Source organism: Schistocerca serialis, chromosome 1 (assembly GCF_023864345.2).
Source record: "Schistocerca serialis cubense isolate TAMUIC-IGC-003099 chromosome 1, iqSchSeri2.2, whole genome shotgun sequence".
NCBI lineage: Eukaryota > Metazoa > Arthropoda > Insecta > Orthoptera > Acrididae > Schistocerca > Schistocerca serialis.
In genome coordinates this window covers 418,373,067-418,400,182 of record NC_064638.1, presented here as the reverse complement: position 1 = coordinate 418,400,182, position 27,116 = coordinate 418,373,067, and the positions used below count along the sequence as shown (strand labels likewise).

At 43.2% G+C, this 27,116-nt stretch overlaps 1 long non-coding RNA gene across 1 annotated transcript in view; it reads right to left on the bottom strand.

Annotated features, from left to right (window-relative positions):
• Positions 1-15,721: 15,721 nt before the first annotated feature.
• The window catches only part of LOC126471989 (uncharacterized), a 512,362-nt gene continuing 500,967 nt past the window's right edge, over positions 15,722-27,116 (bottom strand). The window contains exon 3 of the long non-coding RNA XR_007586368.1: positions 15,722-15,788. This is a non-coding gene — a long non-coding RNA (uncharacterized LOC126471989). The remainder of the gene's footprint in view (positions 15,789-27,116) is intronic.

Genomic DNA, 27,116 nt, shown 5'->3' with positions numbered 1-27,116 from the left:
TACAGTCACAAGCGGTCTCGGTTCAACAGGTGATCACAAGTATCCATGTTAAAAGATGTAATAGTTTTATAAATCCAGGTATTAGCTCTAAATGAAATGGTACTTCCAGACAAACACCAGACACTGATTATAGATGGTGATCGCTGGAGAGTATATTAACAAACAGAAAATGCTGTTACATGTCACCGACAATGCAACCTCATAATAAAATTACCGAATTTACAAAGTGTTTCGGCTAAGGAACGTGTTATGAAACTGGCATTTGCAACTCCCTCATGCCACCGCTAGAGAGGTTTGGTGATATATCCACTGGCTTATAAGCGATGGTTGATTGAAAAGGACCACAAACAGTAGATGGTGTATTGATTGAGGTCACAAGAAATGTACACTAGATCTCTAGTGCTACACTTTCCAGTAGAAATGTTGTCTATGATTTGGAATCAAATGTTTCCATTCAACCACATACCTGGGTTGTGTCTGATGTAGAAGTCTTTTAATGATTACTGCCACTAGTGAATCATATTTCTGGCACCCTCATATTTCTAAAAGAGTCACCTTTTTCGAAACTATCTGCTACAGTAAAATTTTACATAGTCCCTATGCCTCTTGCAACTGCTGCCATTTCTGCAGCTTTGCGCATGTGATCGTTCCAGTTTAAGTCAGAATTGAGCAGAAGTCGGAGAGAGATATATCTATCACCTTCTGAAAGCTGTGTAGAAACAGAGAGACCTGAGTTAGTGCGACAGGACCATCTTTCGACAATTCGGTGAAAATGGGAAATTGTTGTCATAGCTCCACCAACTGTGTATGATATGTAAGATCAGCGCCAAATGAAGCCTGCTCCTGCAACACGAGGTAGTACAAAAGACAGTATGGGAACTGGGAGAAGGACGAGGATTTTGTTACTGCATTGTGGTGCATCTCCAAACTACATACGGGTATTGCAGTCTGAAGCACATCTGCATCCTTCAAGGCCCATTCATGTTCATCAACCCATCATGGTATCTTTGTTATTCTGTACCATCCAACACAAAAAAATTACGAACTATAAAAGCTCCTCTAACTTTATCCAATAGAGAACTCGACAAGATTTTTATCACATCTCATTCCACCCATAAATCAAAATCAACTACTGTCTGTGTGCCAGTATCGAGCACATGTGACGATCCTATTAAATACACAGGTACTGATTCATTACTCAGACCAGTGTAAAGTTGAATCGCCTATACTGTAGGAGGATGACCATATCCTACAAACTATACTATAAGTGGCAAGAGACGCTCCCTGTTACCCTGTGTCATTGTTTGAAATATTATTTTTTTGTGCTGTAATATGCTTTGTGCACTGCCGTACATTTCGGTTTTTCCGCCACGACTTCGGGGCCCATGTCAGGTTCTAAACTGAAATTAACACGTTCTGATCCACTGCTTCTCACAGGAAACTAGATGTCGCACGATATAAATCATATTGTTACTGCTGCTACCATAACATACCAGACATACTAGATGATTTTAAATAAAAGACAGTTACGACATAAGGAAACTGGAAGAGATTGGCGACGTTTTCGTGCGTTTCCAAACTGCTGTCTGAAGGTGATTGACGACCTCTACATTTAAACTCATCTGTCACAATTGCGAACAACTGATGGCCCTGCATTCCATTTCGACTGTTTCCTCACGTTGTAGTCATGTACATGATCACTGTTTCGGTGGTAGCCATACCCAGAAGATGTTACTCCTCCACCAAAACTCTTTCTCCATCTCAAACAAGTAATATCAGTCAATCATTATGTGGTAACCAACAGTGTACCAGTGGACGGATGGGATGGAAAACACACCATCGATGTACTGTAATAATAAGCATCACAGTTGATAGTAACAATTTTAGCAATTTCACAGTAATTTCAACACCGACTTATGATGCGACACCACGTTTCCCAATTTCAGTATCATCGCTAAACCACCCCTTCTCTACTTAGCAGGTATCATTGCGAATGTAGATAGATGACTGTGCAGTACGTCCATTCATTGTCAATTCTCGAACATATACATCATTAAAGTATACCAGATAACGCTCTACATATTTCTAGCACCTCGAGCATAGAGCATAATTTGCGATCTATCTGTTTGCAGATGGGAGTCAAAGAGTATTCTCGTAGTCTTAGGATAAAATCAGAGACTGAAATACCACCTCACACAGTCTTTTGCCAACCCATCTTGCAGCACCGTTACCGATTTAATCTGCAGCTGACCAGAAGTAGACCGCTACATTCTGTGTCTCGTGAATGAACGGACCTTGCCGAGTCCTACCCCATCCAAGTGCACAAGCTTTATCCAGATGTGCCAATGTTGATGAGGTTAGCCCCCCTTATCGGTGTATAGTAGTAGATTCGAAAGTGCTGTTATGTAATAGCAGGCAGTTAAGAAGAACAAGAAACGGGTGGTTTTTATGCATGATGGAGCTCCAGACAGATGGAGTTCGAAGCATTTTACATAAATCAACCACACTCTTAATTCTAAAGTATTGTTATAGTGTCTGGGATCGGTAGCAGGAAGGTATTGGTAAGTGAGATCAGAAAAAAATAGTGCATTTGTGCTAGTGTTGGCAGCTGCACTGAATTTACAAGTAATTTTAGTACATGGAACGAGACGTCATGTCATGATCACATGGATAGAAGTGACATAGAATCGATAAATTTACGAAAAATGACGGAAAACACATTTAAATTGAGGGACAATACAACGAAATGCGGGGAAATTGAGGATGTACTTGCGTGTCTTCTGTTCTGGTTGGTGCAGAAGAATTCTTGTACTTGGGAATGAGTAAGTGACAGCAAGAGGAAAACGAGTAAATGTTGATATGGAAGCATCAGGAAATAGGGAAACAGTCATTGTTTTCATTGAGGCAGCATTCTACTGTACATCTATTGAGGTAATAGTGATACATATGAGTTGACTGCTGTCTTTGATGCTTTTCTGGAAAAACAGAGAACCATCTGCCTCTAAACTTAAAGCTATACAGTGTTGTATCATTGAGAACTGATGTTTTAAGGAAGTAGTTTTTTCATTTTACAGTTTCTTACTATACATTATCGTAGAGAAACCTACAAGAATGATGTATGTCATGCGCTGGAAACATATTCCTTACATTGGAATATTCCCAGCGTTGCATTCCATGTGACTAATCGGTTGGAAACTGAAGTGATCTAACATTATAGCCTGTTTTCAGTGCGGAACCATGTAGCCTTAGAAGTAGGTGTGTTAATGTTCTCTCTTACCAATACCTTCACGGTACTGATCCCAGACACTAGAACAATACTTTAAGAGTTGATAGCGTGGTTGATTTATGTAAAATGCTTCGTACTCCATCCATCTGGAGCTCCAACATGCATAAAAACCACTCAGTTCTTGTTCTTCTTAATTGTCCGCTATTACATCACAACACTTTAAAATCTAATACTACACACCAAAGTGGGGTGCTAACCTCATCAACATGGACACATCTGGAGAGATCTTGTGCACCTAGATGGGCGAGGAATCAGCAAGCTCTATGTAGCAGTATGTAGCGGTCTACTTCTCGTCATCTGAAGATTAAATTGGTAATGGTGCTGCAGGGCAAGTTGGTCAAAGAAAGTGCGAATGGGTCTTTCAGTCTCTAATTTTATGCTAAGACTGCAAGAATGCTCTCTGACTCCCATCCGCATAGACATAGATGGTAAATTATGCACTATGCTCGAGGTGCTAGAAATATGTAGAGCACTGTCTGGTATACTTCGTTGAAGTATCTGTTTGAGAATTAACAATGAGTGGACATACTGCACAGTCATCTATCTCCATTCGCAATGATACCCGCAAAGTAGAGAAAGGGTGGTTTAACAATGATACTGAAATTGGGAAACATACTGTTGCATCATTTCGGTGTTGAAATTACTGTGAAATTTCTAAAATTGTTACTATCAACTGTGATGCTTATTATTACAGTATATCGATGATGTGTTTTCCATCCCATCCGTCCACTGGTACACTGTTGGTTACCACATAATTATTGACTGATATTGCTTGTTTGAGATGGAGAAAGAGTTTTGGTGGAGGAGGAACACCGTTTGGGTATGGCTAGCACCGAAACAGCGATCATGTACATGATTGCAATATGAGGAATAAGTCGAAACGGAATGCAGAACCATCAGCTATTCCGTCACTGTGACAGATGAGTTTAAATGTAGATGTTATCAGTCACCTTCGGAAAGTAGTTTGGAAACGCTCCACAATGCTGACAAATTCTTCCAGTTTCCTTATGTTGTAACTTTCTTTTATTTAAAATAATCTAGTGAATGTGGTGTGTTATGGTAGTAGCAGTAACAACATGATTTACACAGCGCGACATCTAGTTTTCTATGACAGGCAATGGATCAGAACGTGTTAATGTCAGTTTAGAACCTGACACAGACCTCAAAGTCATAGCAGAAAAAACAAAATGTATGGCAGTGCACAAAGTGTGTTAGAGCAGAAAAAAACAATGTTTCAAACGACACAGGGTAACAGGAAGCGTCTCTTGCCACTTATAGTATAGATTGTGGGATAAGGTCATCCCCCTACAGTACAGGCCATGCAGATTTACACTCGTCTGTGCAATGGATCAGTACCTGTATATTTAATAGGACCATCATATGTGCTCAATGCCAGCAGAGAGTATTTGTTTTCTATATATGGGTGGAGAAATGGGGTAAAAAATCTTATCAAGTTCTCTATCGGATGAAGTTTGTGGAGCTTTTATAATTCGTAAATTTTCTCTGTTGGATGGTACAAAATAACGATGATACCATGTAGGGGTGATGGACATGAATGGGCCCTGAAGGATTCGGATCTGCTTAGGTCTGCAGTACCTGTTGTAGTTTGGAGATGCACCACAATACAGTAACAAAATCCTCATCCTCCCAGTTCCTACTGTCTTTTATATTACCTCGTGTTGCAGGAGCAGGCTTCATTTGGAGCTGACCTTACCCTATCGTATACAGTTGGTGGAGCTAAGACAACATGTTCCCATTTCCACCGAATTGTCAAAACACGGTCCTTTTGCACTAACTCAAGTCACTCTGTTTCTACATGAGTTGCAGAAGGTGGTAGATATAACTCTCTCCGACTTCTGCTCAGTTCCGGCTTAAATTGTAACAGTCACATGCACAAAGCTGCAGAAATGGCAGCAGTTGCAAGAGGCATAGGGTCTATCTAAAATTTTACTGTAGCAGATAGGTTCGAAAAAGGCGACTTGTTTCGAGATATGAGAGTGCCAGAAATGTGATTCACTAGTGGCAATAATCATTAAAAGACATCTCCATCGGATACAAAGCTGGTATGTGGTTGAATGGAAAGATCTGATTCCAAATCTTAGACATCATTGCACTAGAGATCTGAAAAGCTAGACCACAATCAGCACACCATCTAATGTTTATGATCCTTCTCAAGTAACCATCACCTATAAGCCAAGCAACCATCACCCATAAGCCAGTGGATATATCACCGAACCCTCTGACGTGGAATTGAGACAGAATGCATAACAAGTACTGGAGAAATATCTAGCGGTGGCAAGAGGGAGATACTAATACTGGTTTCATACCATGTTCCTTAGCTGAATCAATTTCTAAATTTAGTAATTTTATTACAAGGTTGCTCCATCGGATGCATGATAGGTTAGCCTTGAGCATCAGGCTCATAAAGTATGAGTGTGTGTTCCGACATGTGCATAGGAAAATAATATGTTCTGTCGAAAGGAAGGTATGGATTCGATTTGGAATACTGCATTAGCCGCAAAGCGAAAAGTATGTCAAGTCATGAGAATGGTGGATATATTTCTGTTTCCAGAGCCACACCGTCAGCAGTGGCTATTTCTGATATTTTGCTCATTATCGAATGTCTTCCAACTGAGACCGCAATTGTAATTGATTGATTGATTGATTAATTGAGAGAGATTGGGACCAAACGGTGAGGTTATCAGTCCCACGATTCCAAAGTGAGTTACATAAGAACGAGGGTCTATTAAAAGTGGACGGATTCAGTCAGAGGAGTCAAAATATAAAAGAATGAACATTAAACACACACAGTAAAAGCATAAAAGGTGAGACTAAATCTAAAAACCGGAGAAAAAGGGGCCGGGGTCATGGGGTCACAGACTGTGAAGACTGCAAAGGAAGTTTCAACCACTACCAACCCACCCGTGCTCCAAGAATAAAGGAGAACCTTACATCTGAAAATAAAAACCACTTTCACAGAGGAAACCGAAGACCACGTCAACCATCTGTGGATCGTCTGCTGGTATTAAATTTAAGGAAGATTATACTTAGCACGAATGGTCAAAAGAAGGCGACATGCCACCAATATGTGATATATCATCTGTCTGGTGACACAACCACATTGTTGGGGTCGGTCGTTATGTAGGAGGGAACAATGGGTGATCCGGGTATGGCCAATGCATAAACGGCATAAAACAGTGGACTCCTTCTGAGAGGGGCAGAAAGAAGTGCCTCAAACTAGAGTAGACTCATTGATTGTGCGGAGTTTATGACTATATGCTGTAGCGCTCCAGATGCCATTGCATTGTTGGGCAAAGAGAGATTTGACGTAGATCTGCATATTCGCAGCTGGAATCATGAAAGGAAATGGGGGGTAAGTATCTGCTTCTCTAGCCAAACGGTCAGCGAATTCATTCCCTGTGATTCCCACATGACTTGGGACCCAGAGAAAGACGACTGAACATGCGTCATGCTCAAGGGCAGAGAGAAAGTCTTGGATGGCAGAGATCAAGGGGTGACGAGAGTAGCAACGATCGATAGCCTGCACGCTGCTCATGGAGTCGGAACAAATCAAAACACTATGGAGGGAGGCCTGAGAAGCAACAAGGAGGGCCCTGTGAATGCCTAGAAGCTCTGCTGTAAATACACTACTTGATCCTGGCAACAAATTGTTCTCGAAGCTGGTAGGAGACGTGAAAGCGTATCCCACTTTAGCAGTAGTCTTAGGACCATCAGTGTAGAAGATGGTGGCATCCTTGAATTCTGCAACCATGGCACATACAAGACGCCGCTAAACCATAGGAGCAATAGAGACCTTAGGACCCTGGAAGAGATGGGCCCTAATCTGTGGTCTAGGCACCGTCCAAGGGGGGGGGGGGGGGGAGATATGGGAGGAAAGACACAGGGTGCAGTCCAGTGAGTGCAGATGGAGATCCCAGCGGAGGGTAGTGAGACGCATGCCAACCGGCAGTCTCACCTGTGGGCAAGTGTTAGGAGGGAGACATCTCTCTTTGGCGAAGAGGTACACAGGACGGTCAGGAAATTGACGAATGGCGACTGCATGAGAAACAATGAGTTGGCTCCATTGGATGTGTAAAGGGGGAATCCCTGCTTCTGTGAGGAGACTGTCAACATGACTAGTGCGAAAGGTACAAATAGCCAGATGCACCCCACAATGATAGACAAGGTCAACAAGTTTCAAAGTGGAAAGAACTGATGAGCCATAAACCAAACTACCATGATTGAGTCAGGACAAGACCAGAGCACGTAAAGATGGAGAAGAGTGCAACAGTCTGCACCCCAAGATGTGTGTGCCAGGAGGTGGAGAGCATTAATATTCTGTATCCATGTAGTCTTTAGGTTGTGCATGTGGGGCAGCCATGTCAGCTTGTTATCAAAAGCAAGGCCCAAGAAACGGGACTGTGCTACAACATCGAGGAGCTGGTTGCCTAAATAAAGTTCTGGATCAGGGTGTACTGTGGGTCGACGATAAAATGCATAGCCCGCGTTTTGCAGGGGGAAAACTGGAAGCCATGGGCAGAGGCCCACGCAGAGGCGCTTTGGAGCTGGTGCTCAGCAGATGCCACCAAGTGAGGGCTGCACCAGATGTAAAAAGCGTCAACGTACAACGCCGGGGTAAACAGAGGCCCCACACAGGTCACAAGCCCATTTATGGTAATGAGGAAGAGTGCCACAGCACAGAAGCCTGTGGGATACCGTTCTGAATCTAAAGGATGCTGAGTGAAGTGCCAACTCGAACTCAGAAGAGCAGGTAAGATAAAAACTCACGGATAAAAATTGCAAGGGGAACACAGAAGCCCCAGTCATGGCAGGTAACTAACATGTGATGGCGCCAAGCCATGTCATACACCTGAGGTAGATCAAAGAAAACTGTGACAAGGTGCCAGCAGTGAGTAAAAGCCTGTCGGTTGGCTGATTCCAGTCGGAGTAAATGGGCAGTTGCAGATCGCCCTGCCTGGAAGCCATACTGGTAGGTGACAAAAAGCCCTGAGATTCGAGTGCCCAACATAATCTGGAACTGACCATTCTTTCGAGCAGTTTACAAAGCACATTTGTAAAGCTAATGGGGCGGTAGCTGTCTAGAGACGTTGATTTTTTCCCAAGCTTAAGGACAGGGATAACTATAGAGTCTCGCTATTGTGACGGAAAAGCACCCATGGGCCAGATGTGATTTGAAGTCCCTGAGGAGCTGTTGCCTCTGGACAACGTCCAAGTGTTGCATCACCTGACTGTGAACCGAATCTGGCCCTGTGGCTGTGTCTCGTGAAAAGCTAAGAGCCTGCAGCAATTCCCATTCAGCGAAAGGTGCATTATAGGACTCAACGTGGTATGGGATGAAATGGAGAGGGGTCTGTTCAACTTTGCGTTTCTGCTGGAGAAAGGTAGGAGGGTAGGAAGCGGACATCGATGTCATCACAGAGTGTGTTGCAAGATGTTCTGCGAGGACCAATGGATCAGTGCACAGAGCTCCTTGGAGGTTCAGACCCTCGACAGTTGACTGTTGCTGGTGGCCCAGAAAGCTACAGAGCTTTGACCAAACCTGTGATAAAGAGGCATATGTCCCCAAGGAGGAAACATAGCGCTTCCAGCATTCCTTTCTACTCTGTTTAATAAGGTAACGAGCCTTAGCTCAGAGAAACTTAAAAGTGAGGAGATTGGTCTGGGAAGGGTGTCGCTTAAATCACTGCAGCGGCCATCGGCGGTCCTGGACAGCGACTGCGACGTCCTTGGTCCACCACAGTACCAGCCGATGACGAGGGCGCCCTGTGGATAGTGGGACATCAGTGCCAGTAGCATGAAGAAGAGGGGCAGAGATTCCTTGCACGACTACATCAATGGAATCCGAGAGGGAGGTGTCAAAGCAGACAGCAGACATGTATAAAGGCCAACAGGCCCTACAGAATTCCCAATGTGGGGACATGTCTGCCTGGCAGCAGCAGGGAAACAACAGTGTCACTGGAAAGTGGTCACTGTCACAAAGGTCATCATGGGATGACCAATGTAGAGAAGCCATGATGGCAGACAAGGTGCCACGAGTGGCACTGAAGTGGGTAGGGGAACCATCATTGGGAGACACAAATCGAAGTCCGTGATAAGTCATTCAATTAGGATACCCCGACCCATTGAAGTGACACTCCCCCACAGTGGATGGTGGGCATTGAAATCCCCAAGGAGGAGAAATGGGGGAGAGCATTGCTGGATTAAGGTAGATAGTGCAACATAAGCAAGTGGCCGACCTGGAGGGAGGTAGACATTGCAAAGGGTGATTGCCAGAGTTGTTCTCACTCTAACTGCTATAACTTCCAAGGTGGTATGTAGGGGGATCCAGTCACTAAGGACATCGGAGCGAACCAAAGTGCAGGGCCCACCAGATGCTATCCCAGGGCCAGCACAGTTCTGACAGAACACCCGATAGCCAAGGGAAGTTTGAGTGTGGTCGTCATGGAAATGCGTTTCCTGGAGAGCAAGACAGAATGCAGAATAAGAGGAGACAAGACAGTCTATCTCCCGTAGGTGACAATAGTATCCGTTGCAGTTCCACTGGATGATTGTGTGGCGTCAGTCCAAGGTAGGCATGAAGGAGTGGAGGAGGAGGTCAGGTCATTCTGTCAGTAGTTGTCACCGACAAGGATGGCGTGACATCTATAAATAATATGTCACACTCAGGTTGCGAGATGGGAGTTGGCACCTTCAGGAGCACTGGAGGCACCTTGTCAAGGGATTTATTTTTCTTCTTCTTCTCTTTCTGAGGCGGAGGAGGTCAGGACACAGGGGGAGTACAGGCATCTGCAAGATTGGGGACCAAAAGAGAGTGGGCGACCTTGGGGCACACAGATCGTGTACCTTGCGGCCGAGTGGTGGTGAGAGACTTCTGGCCTGAGAGATGCTGGGGAGAGGGTTCCTGGGAGGGAGCCGATCACCGGCAGATGCCGAAGAAGGGGGCCACTTCTTCAGCCAGGGAGGGGGAGCGACTCCCTAATGGGAGGGGGGAGGGGGGGGGCGAGAGTGGGGTGGGGCTGGGGTAAGGACGGAGGAGGAGGAGGAGGAGGAGGAAAGGAAGTAACAGAGGCAAAAGTTGAAGACAGTGACATCAGATGGAGTCTCTCATACTTTTGGCGAGCCTCAGCGTAAGACAGACAATCCGGGGACTTGTATTCTTGTATCTTCTTTTCTCTCTTGTAAGCCAGGCAATCCGGCGAGTGAGGAGGGTGGCAATCAGTACAGTTGACACACACAGGCGATGGAACACAAGAGCTTCCCTCATAGACTGGGTGGCTTCTGCACACGTCGAACACACTGAACGCCACGCCACTCCAGATTAGCTCGGAGTTCCTCATCAGTTTGCAGGATGAAGTCTCTATGAAAAATGACACCCTGGACCATATTCAGAGATTGGTGAGGAGTGATAGACTTTGGGACGTTGCCAAACCGATCACAGGCACAAAGAGCTGCGGACTGGGTGGCAGAAGAAGCTTTGATCAACAGGGAGCCCGACCGCATCTTACTAATAGACTCTATTTCACCAAACTTGTCTCGAGATTTTTCACGAAAAACAATGGCTTTGTAGCAGTGAAAGTGTCCCCATCCATCCTAGTACAAACGAGGTAACGGGGAAAGGGTTTCAGCACAAGATGGCGAGCCTGGCCCTCCTCCCACGGGGTAGCCAGGAAAGGGAAGGCTGCCAGGTCATTCAAGGCAGCATTTAAGGTACTTCACCATTCGAAGAGACTGCCGTGTGAGAACAGCCAGATTTTTGCAGCTTGATACGCTTCATGCACCAATCATACGCCCTGATACCACCCACTCTGACCACAGGCTCTTCCCATGGGTGCCACCCAGCCGCAGCAATGGCTGTCTGGCACAGCGGCCGTCGCCGGGAGTTCCGATGCTCCAAGAAGACAAGCAACCACGAGGAAATTTGAGAAGATTCAATATGGTTGTGTGTTTGCCCTGGACCATTATTCCCTCCCATGCAAATTGTCTGATTGACTGCTTCTGCAGCTTACCCATCTCTATTTGGTTGAGAGAACATTGATTGCGGTGTGCGCATCTAGCAGGTGAAAGACGGGTGGGAGGCACGTTTGCTGATTCTCTAGATATGAGAAACACCTTAGTTGACTTCGAAAATTATAAGGATGATTTGGAGTCTGTTATATCACCGACATCGGAATTCACAAGTGGAAATATTAGTTTGCTCTATATTTTTAGAGTATTCATGTAAAGGTTTTTTCAGGTGAGAAAAGTTTCTACTTACTCAGTGGTTTACAGCAAACTCCACCTCGCTGAAGTTTCGGGTTTCTAGAGAAATAATTTCCAGTCTATATCTTCGGAATTACGTTGCGCGAGTGATACTGCTATGCAAGCAATATTGCTATGTGCTTGATATCGAAATGTATCAAGTAAATGGTATGATATTCTGGCAAGCCATGTGAAATTACATATGGTTTTGTAATCCTAGAGTCTGGAGATGGGCGTAGAAAGCGAGTAAGCACGCAGGTTGGGGCCAGAAACAGTAACGCCCTTGTGCCAAGGGGATATGACACCAACTTTGTACAATAGTTCAGAGAGTCACTTCGGCCCACTGTGGCAGATGACAGTCCGACCACGCGAGAAATAACTAGTGCCGCGAGGAGTGTATACGGTGTATGTGCTTATGCTGTCTGTCTTCGAGGTAAATGTACGAGTGTCTGGCAGTCGATGGCTATATGCATAACGCAGAAGGGGCGAGTTTGTATGGCGCAGGATACGAACGGTATGTTTACTACATCAATATGGTATGTGGTGATCGGTTTCACGCTGAAATATTCGTCTTCCGTCCTCAGTGGCAGAGCAGTGTTATTGAATAAGAGTCTTTCCATATTTGACGATCTGTAGGCCATTTTTGCAGGATATAATAATCAGTGCAATATGACGTTCTTAACAAAATAGTTTTGATGCTGAAATTCTTGTTTGCAGAAAAAAATTGCGGACAGTGCTCCCACAGCGGCAGTAGGTGTGGTTTGGCGGGAAAATTCAGTAAGAGCCAATCAGAATGCTGCATTCATTCACAAGGCATCCTTTATGCTGGGACGTAGGAGCATCTAAATAGTGGTGAGAACGTTTACCATTTCTGAGACGTATGTTGAAAGCAGGACAATACTATTTCCAGAAAGGGTAACATGGGATTATCACCATCAAGAAGACTGCATTCGGTGTTATTCTGAGCTACTTTCGTAAACAGCTCCTGATAGGGCAAGAATTTCCAATGCAGATAAGCTGAGACATCACAAAAGCTCCTACAAAAGCGACCGTTATTTCTGTGGCACTTTACTATTTCTGAGAGGTAGACTTGGCTCTTATTTACATAGCCATGTGATGTCAGTATAACACTGAGAACCATTTAGCTGGACCTGCCAATGGTGAGAAGCTAGTCAAACGTCTTCCGCTTGACGCTGGACTTGCAGCTATGCATCAGCTATAGCAAACACGCGTGCAGCTAGACACGTCTCTCATGTCTGTTAGGATCACTTGGAACAATGCATCCTGTGCTATTCTGGGAAAGCATTGCAGCAGATTTCTATAGCGCATTCAGAGGAAGACTTGGTTGTTATTTACATAGACATGTGTCATCAGTATAACATTGAGAACCTTTTAGCTGTGCGTACAATGGTGAGTAGCTCAGCAATTAGGTCTTTGGTAGACCGCAGGTACAAATGCATCGCGCCAGTAACGGAAAATATGTGAGTGTGTTCCAGAGGCGTCTCATGTAAGGGAGCGGCGTGAGTGTGCAGTCTGGCGTGCACGCCTTGGAGCTCTGTATGGAAGAGTTCATTGATACGTCATGGTCGAATTTCTTACCAATAGTTCGAAAGCGATTTTACATGCAATGACTGTTTGTGCAGTGCATTATTTTCGGCTGTTGAAGCGTTGTGAGCGTTAAATATGCATTATTTTTTGACAATTTCGCAAGTAGCGAACGTGTTTGTTGCATTAGTTTGTGAACAGGTCTGTAGGCCGTGCTATACATTATATCGGTAATTTACGAGTTGTTTGCGTGTCTGTACATTAGTGTACTACATTATTTCGGTAATTTACTAGTAATTTGCAGGTCTGTACGCTGTGCAATGGATTATTTCGACAGTTTACAATTAGTGACCATGTCTGCAGAGCGTTTTACATGAATTATTTCGGTAATCTACGAGTATTTTGGAGGTCTGTAGGGTGTCCACTGCATTATGTCTGCAATTTACGGGTTGTTATCGTGTCTGCACATCAGTGTACGGCATTATTTCAGAGATTTGCAAGTAGTTTGCAGGTCTGTAGGCGTTGTATTATGACCCCCAGCATTTCAGAGCAAGTGGTTTTTATCAGTTTAATAGATAAAGTACGTGAAATACGTCCCTAAATAAATTGTTCCAAAATAAAGAAAGTGCACTCCTTCCTCTCTCCAGCAGCTGGACACAGACTGAGTACTTTTCTTGCCATTCCCTCCCCCCCCCCCCCCCTCCCCCAGACTGCCATGGGATGGCAGCACCCTTTGATGGCAGTACTGTGTACTAGGTCAGTTGGACTCTGCACCTCATGGTGAACACTCTGGATGGAGCTACTGACTCAAATTGTTGAAATAGGGACTGTTTGCAAAATAAAGACTTACTTCCATCCTATCCAGCAGCCTAGCACAGGCTGAGTCTTTTCTCGCAAATTTCAAGGAAGAGGTGGCGGTCAGATGACTTAGGTTAGTGGAGGTAGCCCAAGTGACCTTTTTCCCATCATTTTCTTATGTTAGTGGAGGTATCCCAATTGACCGATTTTCCCGCCAAAATTTGAACTTCTCACCATGTCATCATTACAACGTTACCGTATCTATCGCCGCCATCTTGGATCCACCATCTTGAATAAATTTGGAAAAATGCAGAGTGGGGTGATACATAGGGTTGGCCCACTACTGACGGCAGCATACTCGAGTGAAGGGCAGAGCAGCGCCTTGTACAGGGTTACACCCAGCCTCGACGGAAGACTGCAGCCAGATTGAGCAAAGGGTAGAATTTGCTGAGTCTGATCCTGGCTTTCTTCTTCACCTCCTGGACGAGTGGGCGCATGTAAGATGGTTTTCGGTGGTGAGGCCGAGATAGTGTGCCATAAGACGGCAATGAATGGGACTTCCACCGACGAGAATAGGCGGCAGACCTGCAGGGATGACTCGCTTCGTAAGCAGCAGAAGCTGCGTTTTAACTCTGATCTGCGGCGCTCAATTTAAACGCACTACGCAATGCGATTATGGCGCCATCTGCTAGCAGCTTTTCGAACTATTTCAAAGCTTCCTCTTAAATTTGTTACAGCTTTCACAACAAGAAGTTTGTTACACTTTTAGTTTTCGAGATACTGAATTATGAAATCACTGACTTCTTCGCTGGACTCACTGTAATCACAAACTGTAATGAAAACATTCACTTACGTCTTTATAGCGTAGCACTGTTGGTTTTGATTATGAAGGAACAATTAAAAATCAAAACGGTAACAAAAGGCATTTATTTCGAGTATTTAGTCATTTATATTTATGAAAAGGCAACATAACACTACGGCGTTTCAATCACAAACATGTAAATCGTACAGATTCTCGTTGAAAAGGCATCTGCCAATGTTCCAGTCTCCGTTAATGAGATCACCACTACAGTTTCGAAGACGCATCGGAAGTACTTGCTCCATAGCGCATGAAATAATTTTCAAATGTACAATCAGAAATTGCAGAAACGCGTATTACAAAATATTTCTATACGCAGATGGAATTAGCATCCCTCCATCTCAAAAAATGGTCAAGACAGGTTTAGCTTAAGTAATATTTGCAAGTCAATCCGGATCAATCTCGTCCTCTATAGAGTATGCAACTCACTACATTATTTTAAAAAAACACATGTACGAAAGAGGTAGATGTTCAGCTTGAAGGAGATTTAAAGTGAACCTTTCTGCGAGTATTCGGTGTCATTTCCAGCTACCCCGTTCTGACTGTGCTCTGAGGAAGGCTAGCTGCCTCCGTATTTACCTTACGACAAAACCTGAGCGCCGGGCAAACACTGCCTAATGCACACAGGCGCTCTTCTCTAAGAGACACTCCATATCTGCTCGTGCTCCTGCCCACCTCCGGAGCGCCCTAAAGTGGGAGGCATCTTTTTTTGGTTACCGAAAAACGGTCTAAAAAGAAAAAGGAAAGAATAAAGAAGCGAAGATAGACGTGGCTCTGGTAGATACCCGTGACAGCCGGCTCATTTCGTGGGAAAAGGCGCGACACGTACATAGGCGCACGCACTCCGGGACGGGCGGGGCAAAAAGGCGGCCTGTAGCAGAGCTCTCAGGGAAAAGGCGCACCGCCGCCGGCTTACCTGAGAGTTGAAGGCGAAGGCGGAGGCGAGCAGCCACCACCCGCCGCTTCCCCTCGGCTCCGGCCAACGCCGACGTCGCCGCCGCCGTCCATTCCTCCCTGGCTCTGTCGCTCTCCTCCGCGGATCTGAGGAGTGCGAAGAGGAGAGAAGTGGAAGCGACGAAATAAGAAGAGTGATTACAATTTACGTGTTTTACAAGTTTAATTGTGTGTTTGCCGAGTGGAGCGACAAGTCTAGCAAGTAGATCCTTCATCTTGTTGGCTAGCGCAGGGCTTCTTCTGAGCGGCCACTTTCAGGAATTGGCAGCGTGCAGATGTGCTTGCCAGACGGCCGCTCCTGTTATGAGTCTAATTAAAAGGCAATCCATGAACACGGCGCGCACCGACTCACGGCCTTAAGCTACTGTAATGGCAACGGGCTCGGCCGCATGTGTGGATCTACCGGTCTCGCCATGCGCCACCGTACATAACAAGTGACGCGCGCTCGCCTAACAGGCGTGGACGTCTCCTCTGTTCCCAGGCAGATAACGAAACAATGTTGCTGTTTAATTCGTGCCGCGATTTAATTTCATGAACAGCTCTACTTTTTCACTAGAGGAAAGAGTACTGTTCCTGCTGATGTAGTCACTAAACTAATTACTTTCACGACCTGTGCCCTGCATTCTCAAACAAATGTTCCCAAACCCAATGTGCGTGGTAACGTCAGTGAGGTCATTAATATGAAATAGAATCTGGAGCGGTGGTGTTCAATCTATCTCGTGAACAGGTAACACACTGACATTACCGTGGATATCAACTCAGTCGGGAATCAAAGGTCCGTTCCCGCAGGACGCTCTGGAGTGTCATAGTTTTTTACTTTCTTCCCCTTCCCCAATATAATTTGCCGTTTCGCTAACTTTTATCGCGCTACGGATACACGGGAAGCGTTCAATAAGCAACGCAACACATTTTTTTCTCAGCCAATTTCCGTTGAAAAAGTTCCGAATTTGTTGTAGGACATCGAGGAACAGTCCCGTTTCGGCGTCTATTGTTTCATGAAGTCCCGATAGGTGATGCTACATGTAACGTCTAAAATACCGTCTGTAACGGGGGTGCGTTCCAAGTAGAAAGCTGTTATTGAGATTCTTTTCGCAGCAAACCAGAGCATCTCAGACATTCACAGGTGTTTGTAGAATGTCTACGGAGACCTGACAGTGAACCAAACCATGGTGAGTCGTTGGGCGAGGCGTCTGTCATCATCGCAATAAAGTCGCGCAGGCCTGTCCGACCTCCCGCGTGCCGGCCGGTCGCAAACACCTGTGACTTCTGAAGTGTTGGAACGTGCAGATACTCTCATTCGAGCTGATCGACGGATTACTATCAAACACCTCACTGAACAACTGGACGTCTCTGTTGGTAGCGTTCACAAATTCGTCCACCAGTTGGGGTACTCGAAGGTGTTTGGCCGCTGAAAAACGAAGGGCCATCTGTGCAGAACTGCATGTGCGTTGCGAGGCTGATCGTGACTTTTTTTTTTTTTTTTTGTCGTACATCGTCGCAGGCAATGACACATGGTTTCATCATTTCGAAACGGAAACAAATCGTAAATCCATGGAGTGGCACCAAAACACCTCTCCTCCAAAGAGAAAGTTCACAGCCGCACGCTTCGCCAGTGAAATTACAGCGACGGTCTTGTGGGACTCTGAAGGTGTTATTGTGTTTGATGTCCTCCCTCATGGTGCATCGAGCAACTCTGAAATTTATTGTGCTATCCTCAGACTTTAGCGTGTTCGTTGCCACAAAAACGCAAACGAAATTCTCCTTCTCCATGACAACGCAGGGCCTCACACAAGTATGCGCATCCGAAATGAGCTCACAAAACTTCAGTGGTGGTTCTTCCTCATCCATCCTACAGCCCGGATATCTACTTCCATCTGTTTGGCCCAATGAAGGATGCACTCCGCGGGAAGCAGTATGTGTATGATGCGGAGGTTACTGGTGCAGTAAGATGTTGGCTCCGACGTCGATAAGTAGGGTGAAACCATGCGAGCATACTGGCCCTCCCAGTAAGATGGATTACGCGGAGATTACGGTGAAAAACACAGTTTTTAGCCAGAAGAGTGAGGAATATGGTGTACTGCAATACTGAATAAAACTGACTTACTTCCTGGGAAAAAAATGTGTTGCACGACTTACTGAACAGCTTCCCTTCAAAACAATAAAATATGTAAAATGTTTTAAATAATAATAATAATAATAACTTGTTTACATTAGTGCTTAAGACATTGTTTTTGCATAACTTGGAACAAATTATACTTCAGAAAAAGAAATTTAGAAGTATTCTTCCGAACTTTTGACAGGTTTCATTTAAGAAAACTAAAAGCGACAAACTCTCAAACCTTTGACAACTTCCAAATTTTTTCGACGTAAGTTCCAAGTGTGCACTCATTGTTATCAACATTTAAGTTAGTACAACAATTGTGCAGTAGTGAACATAGGTCTGGAGACTCTGGCTACGCGAGAACGTAAATGGGGTACATGTTGTTTTTTTCACGTTTCCCTACCGTGTGGGAAAGCCGGCTCTGAATACTATGGTTCAAATGGCCCTGAGCACTACGCGACTTAACTTCTGAGGTCATCAGTCGTCTAGAACTTGGAGCTAATTAAACCTAACTAACCTAAGGACATCACACACATCCATGCCCGAGGCAGGATTCGAACCTGCGACCGTAGCGGTCGCTCGGCTCCAGACTGTAGCGCCTAGAGCCGCACGGCCACCACGGCCGGCGGGAAAGCCGGTCTTTCTGTTATTATTTTCTTGGTGAAGGATCTTTCCTTTTCCGCCTTCTTTACTCAATCTCTTGCGATTTTATTGTTGGCTTAACTTGTGGTTTCTCGAGTTGCGTCAGATTTGCCGCCGGCTGCAGGTATTGTCACTGTATGTGTGTGCGCCTCTTTCTGGCTGGGCAGTTTTCTGCGGCTCTCCGGTCACGCCACAAGCGCATCCATATGGGGAAACGCTCGGGAATATCCTGTGTTAAACACAGTTCGCAATTTTTTTTCATTATGCCTGATCATTTTCGAGACTTAATTTTCATTTTAATTTGTTCTCTGGAAGTTAGTTGCAAAATCTGGAAATTAATATGTATACAAATATCAACACTTTTACAGTAAAATGGACTAAGAGTGAGCGCAGGGTTACGAACCCTACCATCCTGCCCCCTTCGTTCGCCGCCTGACCAGCTAACAGTTCATATGTTTTTTAACAATTCAAACTTTTAAAAATATGTCATGAATAAGTGACTGGTAGTTGTTGTTGAGCTTTTCTTAGCGTAGCGGTACTCTAAAAGAAACTCGCCTTACCACAAAATCGATATCAGTATTTTTTATTTGAACAAATGTTGCGCTTAGCCTGTTACACAAATCATTCCAAAATATTCGTTCTGTAGAAAGAATGTTGCAATTGTTCTCCATTTTACAGGAGACGAAACGCTGAAATTTAGTATTTTAATGAATATAAAGGAGCTGGGAAAGAATAAATTCGGAAAAATCATAATAATGAATGCTCTCAGAGGGAAAACGACCAGCCGTCCAGCAACTGATATGTAATACAATAAGGGTACACAATATTTAGACACATATCTTAATAACACTTAAGACAATGTAGCAAACGCATACAAGTTCAGAAATTTGGAATGTTAACAGGCAGTGTTGGTGTGTCACTGCGTAAGAGAGTAGTTAATAGTTGTATGGGGGCGATGGAGAAAAGTAGTATTTCTTTGAGATTAAATAGCAAAATTTTCTTGAAATAATCATTGAACTAAAGTGAGCCAATGAAAATTCTGCTGGCCCTGGCCATTAATTCTGGAACTTTTAATCGTAGAAACACTAGACAAATATGAAGATAATACGGAGTCAGAAAAACGCACGACCTCCAGCCTAATGTCGGATTGACTTTTCTGAACTATGTGTAAACATTCGTTAGAAATTGCGTGAATATTGTGCTGCGACATTTTGTTTATACCTTCCCAGTTCTCACTTTCACGGAAAAATATTACTGTTCTCTGAAACTATGGTAACAAATCGCATGTTAGTGTTTATTGACTTATTCATCCTCTTCTACACATACATATATGTAGTGAAATACACTGTACGTTGTACGACAGAGGGTGCTTCTTATTCTTCTTCTTCACATCACATATAAGGAAAAATGCTAGTTACGGTACTTCACCTCTTCTGTCGCCTTACTACTTTTCTTCTTCTAGTGTATTTATAAGTGAGATCATTTACTTGGAGTCTTTCTCCATCCATATGGTCCAAATGTTCTCTCCGTTTTCTCCCGTTTTCTTTTATTTTTCGTTATGGTCGTATAAATATTTATATCTCATTTCTTTTAGGTGTACGTCTTTCCACTCTCCTTATAAATCACATTTCTTGAGCTTGTATTCTATTTTCTTGGTGTCTTGCTGTAACCCACACTTTACTTCCATAAGTAAGGATTGATAGTACGATGGTTTTGTAATACTTCAGCTGAGTTTGTTTCGGTTTTGTTCTTAAAATTTTTTACAGTCGTCTCATATACGGAAATAAATTTATTTAATTTTTTGTTCACGTGACAGCTGTATTCATATCTGATAACGCAGTCCTAGGTATTTAAAATGTGTGCCCCAAGTCTAAGACTAGTTTTCGTCTTAGTGATTGTATTCTTTGAAATGCCATTACGGTTCTTTTTATCTACAGACAGTTTTAGATTGTATTTCGAGGATATCTGCTGCAAGTTGTAGATTCCCATTCCAAGATAATATTCAGTTTTTGCAGTCAGTGTTCGGTCACCTACAAAAAGGATTGCATTTATTCTAGCGCCACGATCTAAAAACACTACTTTCTCATTCAGCATTTTCCTCTTACTGTCCACTTCTTCTGTGTATACAGGGTGAGTCAGGAGGAAAGGTACGTGTTTTGACAGGTGGTAGCATTAGCGATTCTGAACAAAAAACTTGGAGTGGAGATATGCCCTATTACGAATGGTTTCCGAGATAGAACACTTCCAATGTACAGTCGTGCTCAAAAGTATCCGAACGACCTGAATTGCATTTCGCCTGATTCGCATGCAACCGGCATATCGCAGATGTCTGTCTCTCTGTCACTCACTCACACACACACACACACACACACACACACACACATACACACACATTCTTGTTTTTATTTTTATTTGTTTGTTGTGCTCGACTATCAGCGAGGCACGAGAATATCTGTGAATGAATTCTTAGTTTTGAGTACACTTACGAAAGAAATATAAAAATAACTATGTGAGTTACTGATTTATGATGCTTAGTTTGCAGTCAGTTCTGAGTATTATTAGTAACTACGCTCCAGTCCCTAAACCTAGTTACAGAAATGCGAATCAGACGCATTACGTATTCCAGGCCGTAGCAGCCGCGTCTTTGAGGAGCCAGCTATGGTCACTTCCCAGCCCGCTGTAGGATCACATGGGTTCGTCTTCTTCCTGCTGGTAATGTAACTGAGATTTGGCAACAACGCAAGGTATGTTTGGCAACTCTGTGATCAACGAGTTACTTCCTGGTGTGCACGGAAATAAGCCTCAAAGTTCACTTGATTTTACCTGTCATTTCCACTGAATAATCTGAGTTATTATCGCTTGACGTGTAATAAAAGATTGAACATTTATGGTTTTCAGCTCAGGAAAGTCTTTGCCCGTGGAAATCGCAACTAATCTCGTCCTTTAAATAGCGGTTTACGAGTTCTAGCAACCATTGGCCGCGTAAGACAAAGCTAAGACACATACCTCTTCGCCAGCTCTTAGGTAACGTGCTGAACTGTGAAAAAGCGTCTGTTATGGTTCGCAGTTCCAGTCTCACTAACTCTTACGTTTTATCCCTTCTATGGAAGAGCTACAAGCAGTCAGATCATACATCGATAAGGAAATCGCAAGAAGATACTTTCGGCTCATAGTGCAATGGTGAAAAACTTACAATGCTGCACAACAGGTAACGCCCATTTCCATTGCAGGACTGCAAACTTTGGGTTATAGGAATATGTAACTTTATTTATGAAATGCCACATTTCTACAACCCTTGAGTATGTCACAGCATACCAATTAACCACAGACCCAATCAAAATCTAAATGAGTAGTATTTTACTAATTCGTGTCCATAGAGGAACGCTTGTGTACAGATACTCAGTTTGATTAAAACAGACTTTCTTCGTAAGGTTATCGTGGGTAGTTTTATTTCATTTCTTATAATACAGTGCACAATTTTCGTAAGTTTTCCTTTAGTGTTGTTGAAACATTAGTAAACATGAGAGATATATTAATCATCAAGGATATATGCGAATTCGCTGATGTTATCTATAACAGTGTGACAATGCACATGCAGTTTATTGATTACATGCAAGTAGAAAACTTGTTCTGCGTTAAAGCTGTCAAAGAAGATTTGAAGATGAATAAAATGCAACTACCACACGACAGCTAATGTAGAAAATACTCTTCTGACGTATTTTGTCACGATGCGCTCTCCCCACACATAATACAACAGTTTCGAGATGCATCTGCTGCCTGGCTGTCTATTAAACCTGAAAAGAACAAAATGTCGCAGAAGTTAGCCCATTTTTGACATTCAACTATTTTGGGTTGAGAAGTGAAGGGAATTATGTTCAAAGTTCCATTAGATTGATAACTTTAGCAGACAGCAGAATTGCGTTTTAAAAAACGTAGCAGTGAATGTATTCGGACTCGAGGCATCTGATCTACAGTGCGCGACACTGTGACAATACAGCTCGACTGCCATTTGTTGTTTGTTCAAAACTGCAGATTCCTCAACATCTCCACATATTGCGCGTGAAAGGGTTCGAATCCTGGCCAGGCACTAAAGCTTTCATTATGTATTATCAAACTCCAGCATGAGAACACCTATCTGCTGGTGGGTAATAATTTTGATTTTTAATGTATTTTCATCCGTTGTCAACACTAACGGTATCTGACGTTTTTGAGTCCCATTGAGACACAGAACTGTTTGCGAATCATTGTAAATTCAAGGATGTTATTCCGAGCTGGTGGTGGAGAAAAATTCGGTAGCTGACGTCTCTTTGTGTGCAGTCAACAACGATACGTGTGGGGCTCGATTCCCAGTCAGCACTGAACTCTTCGTCATATTATTTCTAGTCCAAACATGCTCACACGTCGCTGCTGGTGTAACAAACCCATTTTTAACGTTCGTTTTCTCTAAAATATAACAGCGATAGGTGCCAGGTTGCAGTCCTGGGAAAGAAAAAAATAATGTTTCGCCTCATCATTTCAGTTAAAACATCTAGCTACTGCCGAGAAAATCCGATATGTCACAGTTGATTGTGCTTCGATGACAATTCAGTTAGGTTCTGGGTTCGAATCCCTATCCAACACAAAGCTTTACCTCACGGCATTTCAAGAAAGTTACTTGTGAAGAAGCAATATTTAACATCTCTTGTGGTTCGTTAACGAGGACAATAGATGGTGGGTAGGTATTCGCGTCCGTTAACAATGTTTACGTTATGTAATTTAAAGTTGATATTTGCTAACTGATACTGTCTAAAATCGAGGTATATCATTCTCTGTATGCCTAGTCAGGAATGACTGTTAGTTTCCGTCAGTCACGAAATCTTTGCTTAGTCTGCATGACCTGGGTTTGAATCGATATGCAGAAAGAGACGGTTCGTCGTGTCATTTGAAGTTCCTACATATTCTCAACTAGCTGCTCGTGAATAACTTAAATTTTTATGTCATTTTGTGTTAAATAATAAGTACGGTATGTTATTTTGAAGAGGAAATCATGAATACGACGAACTTGCTGCGTGAATTACCTATCTGACGCAATATTGAGAGTGGTAACATTTCATGTATGTCACATATTGTAATAAATGTGAGCATACAAGGCCTGAAGAACCGTCTTATCTGTGATAAGATGTTCCCTGATATTTGTAGTACCTTGGTATTACTTTACATCTTGAGTTATTGTGACTTGTTGGAACCGTTTTCAATAGTCAAACGACTGTAGTGAGGCCCGATTAGAGGACCTGCTAGACAGCTGCGCTATGTGGGTTGCATTCGAATCAGGCGAAATGCAATTCAGGTCGTTCGGATACTTTTGTGCACGACTGTACATACTGAAGGAATACAGAAACGCGCTGCTAGGATCGTAATAGTTCGATACAGCCCATTCCAGAGTGTAACAGAAATGCTCATGGAACTTTAATAGGAGGTTCCTAAAGAAAGACGACGTTGTTCTTGCAAAATAACTTTGGGGAACCACTACTGCAAGAAGACAGTGCAATAGTACTGTGGCCTCGATCGTGTATCTCACGCAAGGACCATGACAATAAAATGAGGAAGATAAGGGCTCGCGGTGATTTGAATAGTATAAAAGATGGTTACTATTTGTAGTAAGTATTCTAGAACCGGTTAAGGAATAGAGAAGAGAATTCATTAGCGAGACACCTCTTCCTTTTATAGATGCTGAAAGGGCAAATGATAATTTGACCAGAGAAATAATGTGTAATATAATGACTGAACGAGGGTACCCATCTCATCTCGTAAATGCTATTAAAAACTTATACTCAGACATCGAAATTGTTATAGATATGGGCAACATAATCACGAAGCTAGTGAACATAAGCAAACTAGTAGGACAGGGATACTGTATTTGCCAGCCGCGGTAGCCGAGTGGTTCTAGGTGCTTCAGTCCGGAGCCGCGCGACTGCTATGGTCGCAGGTTCGAATCCTTCCTCGGGCATGGATGTGTGTGACGTCCTTAGGTTAGTTAGGTTAAGTAGTTCTAAGTTCTAGGGGACTGATTATCTCAGATGTTAAGTCCCATAGTGCTCAGAGCCATTTGAACCATTTGATACTGTATTTCCCAGACACTCTTCAGTATACAGGGTGAGTCAGGAGGAAAGGCTCTATAGTATTAATGATTCTGAACAAAAAACTTCATATCGACATATGCCCTATTGCGAATGATTTCCAAGATAGAACATGTTTAATATCACTTTTCTACGTTTTTCTTTAAAAACTCGAAAACCGCACACTCCAACGAAAACGTGTCTCAGTACACAATTAAAATAAATTAAATTTGCAACAAAAAGGTCCTATTTATTTTTTGTCTAGGCTAACAGTTTGTGCGAAGGGATCGCGAGAATATTGGAATCGTCGCGCGTGTGCATACGCTGTAGCTTAAGTACTTCTTGTAGGCCAGTTTGAGGTAGTTTTCTGACTTGATAGACCACAAGCGTCCGGTATCAAATTGTTCGTCTCAACTTCCTCCACACTACTGTGGTACGTTGTAAACAATGACAATGAATAATACAGAAAACAAACAGAAATGTACAGTCGTGCACAAAAGTAGCCGAACGACCTGAATTGCATTTCGCCTGATTCGCATGCAACCGGCATAACGCAGCTGTCTAGCAGGTCCTCTAATCGCTCCTTGGTACAGTCGTTTGACTATTGAAAATGGTTCCAACAAGTCACCACTAGAAAACACTGCTCTGTATCGCAATAACTCAAGATGTAAAGTAATACCATGATACTACAAATATCAGGGAACACCTTATCACAGATAAGACTGTCCTTAAGGCTTGCAAGCTCACATTTATTACAATAAATGACATGCCTGAAATGTTACCACTCTCATTATTACGTCAGATAGGTAATGCGCGTAGTAAGTTCGTCGTATTCATGATTTACTCTTGGAAGTAACATACCGTACTTCTTATTTAACACAAAATGACACAAAAAATTTAAGTTATTCACGAGCAGCTAGTTGAGAATATGTAGGAACTTCAAATGACACGACGAACCGTCTCGTTCTGCATATGGATTCAAACCCAGGTCATGCAGACTAAACAAAGATTTCGTGACTGACGGAAACTGTCATTCCTGATTAGGCATACAGAGAGTGATATACCTCGATTTTAGACAGTATCAGTTAACAAATATCAACTTTAAATTACATTACGCAGACATTTTTAACAGACGCGAATTCCTACCCAGCATCTATTGTCCCTGTTAACGAACTACGAGAGATGTTAAGTATTGATTCTTCACATGTAACTTACTTGAAATGCCATGAAGTAAAGCTTTGTGTTCGACAGAGATTCGAACCCAGAACCTAATCGGATTGATATCTAAGCACAATCAACTGTGACATATCGGATTTTCTCGGCAGTAGCTAGATGTTTTAACTGAAATGACGAGACGAAACATTAATTTTTTTCCATCCCTGGACTCCAACCCAGCACCTATCACTGTTATATTCTAGAGAAAACGGACGTTAAATATGGGTTTGCTGCAGCAGCAGAAACATGTGAGCATGTTTGAACTAGAAATAATATGACGAAGAGTTCAGTGCTGACTGGGAATAGAGCATCACACATATCGTTGTAGACTACACACAAAGAGACGTCAGCTACCGAATTTTTCTCCACCAGCAGCTCGGAATAACTTCTTGAACTTACAGTGATCTCGCAAATAGTTCTGTGTCTCACTGGGAGTCAAAAACGTCAAATATCGTTAGTGTTGACAACGAATGAAAATACATTAAACATCAAAATTATTATCCACCAGCAGATAGGTGTTCTCGTGCTAGAGCTTGATAATACATAATGAAATCTTTAGTGCCGGACCAGGATTCGAACCCATTCACGCGCAATATGTGGAGATGTTGAGGAATCTGCAGTTTTGAACAAACAACAAATTGTAGCCGAGCTGTATTGTCACGAAGGGATCAAATTCCGCTTTAAAGGCGGTCTGAGTTGCATTCCCAGTTCAGAACCAATTTTATCGACATACAGAAGCTCAAATAAAAGATGGAATAAGTGTCCAGTGACGCTACATAACGTTTGTTTCGCCACTAGAAATAAATAACTGGCATAAGAAAGGTTACTAGTGATAGAGTTTCTACATGTCGCCACTCCAGTCTTTATTGTGGTTCAAACTAACGTCTACTTGGTAGAGAAAGAATATCATTTCTAATGTGAATTTCATACCACAGTGCCATTACTTCTTCTTCACATGGAGTAGCCAGAAGAGAATGGAATCTGTTTCTCCCTATATAAAATTATTGACAGAAGTTGGAATCGAACCCAGACCGTAGGTATATGAACCTATCATCAGTCCAACAAACCACCAAATCCTCTTCTTTGCGACTCATTTTTCTATCGTAACACCGTTGCGCCGCACTGGATGAGAATTCTGACACACAGGCTCCCTGTAGTAATTTGCAGCATGTACAGTAAATTCATTTACTTGGTTGACCGAATCACCATGAACTAGCTGCCTCGGCTACCCAGTGCATACATTCGACTCTGTTTTGTAATCACCGAAATAAAAACACGTAGCTGCCACCTACACAGAACAGCCAACAGTGTAGGATGCAGAAATTTAAATAGTAAGTGTTCCTTTCCACTTGAGCTAATCTA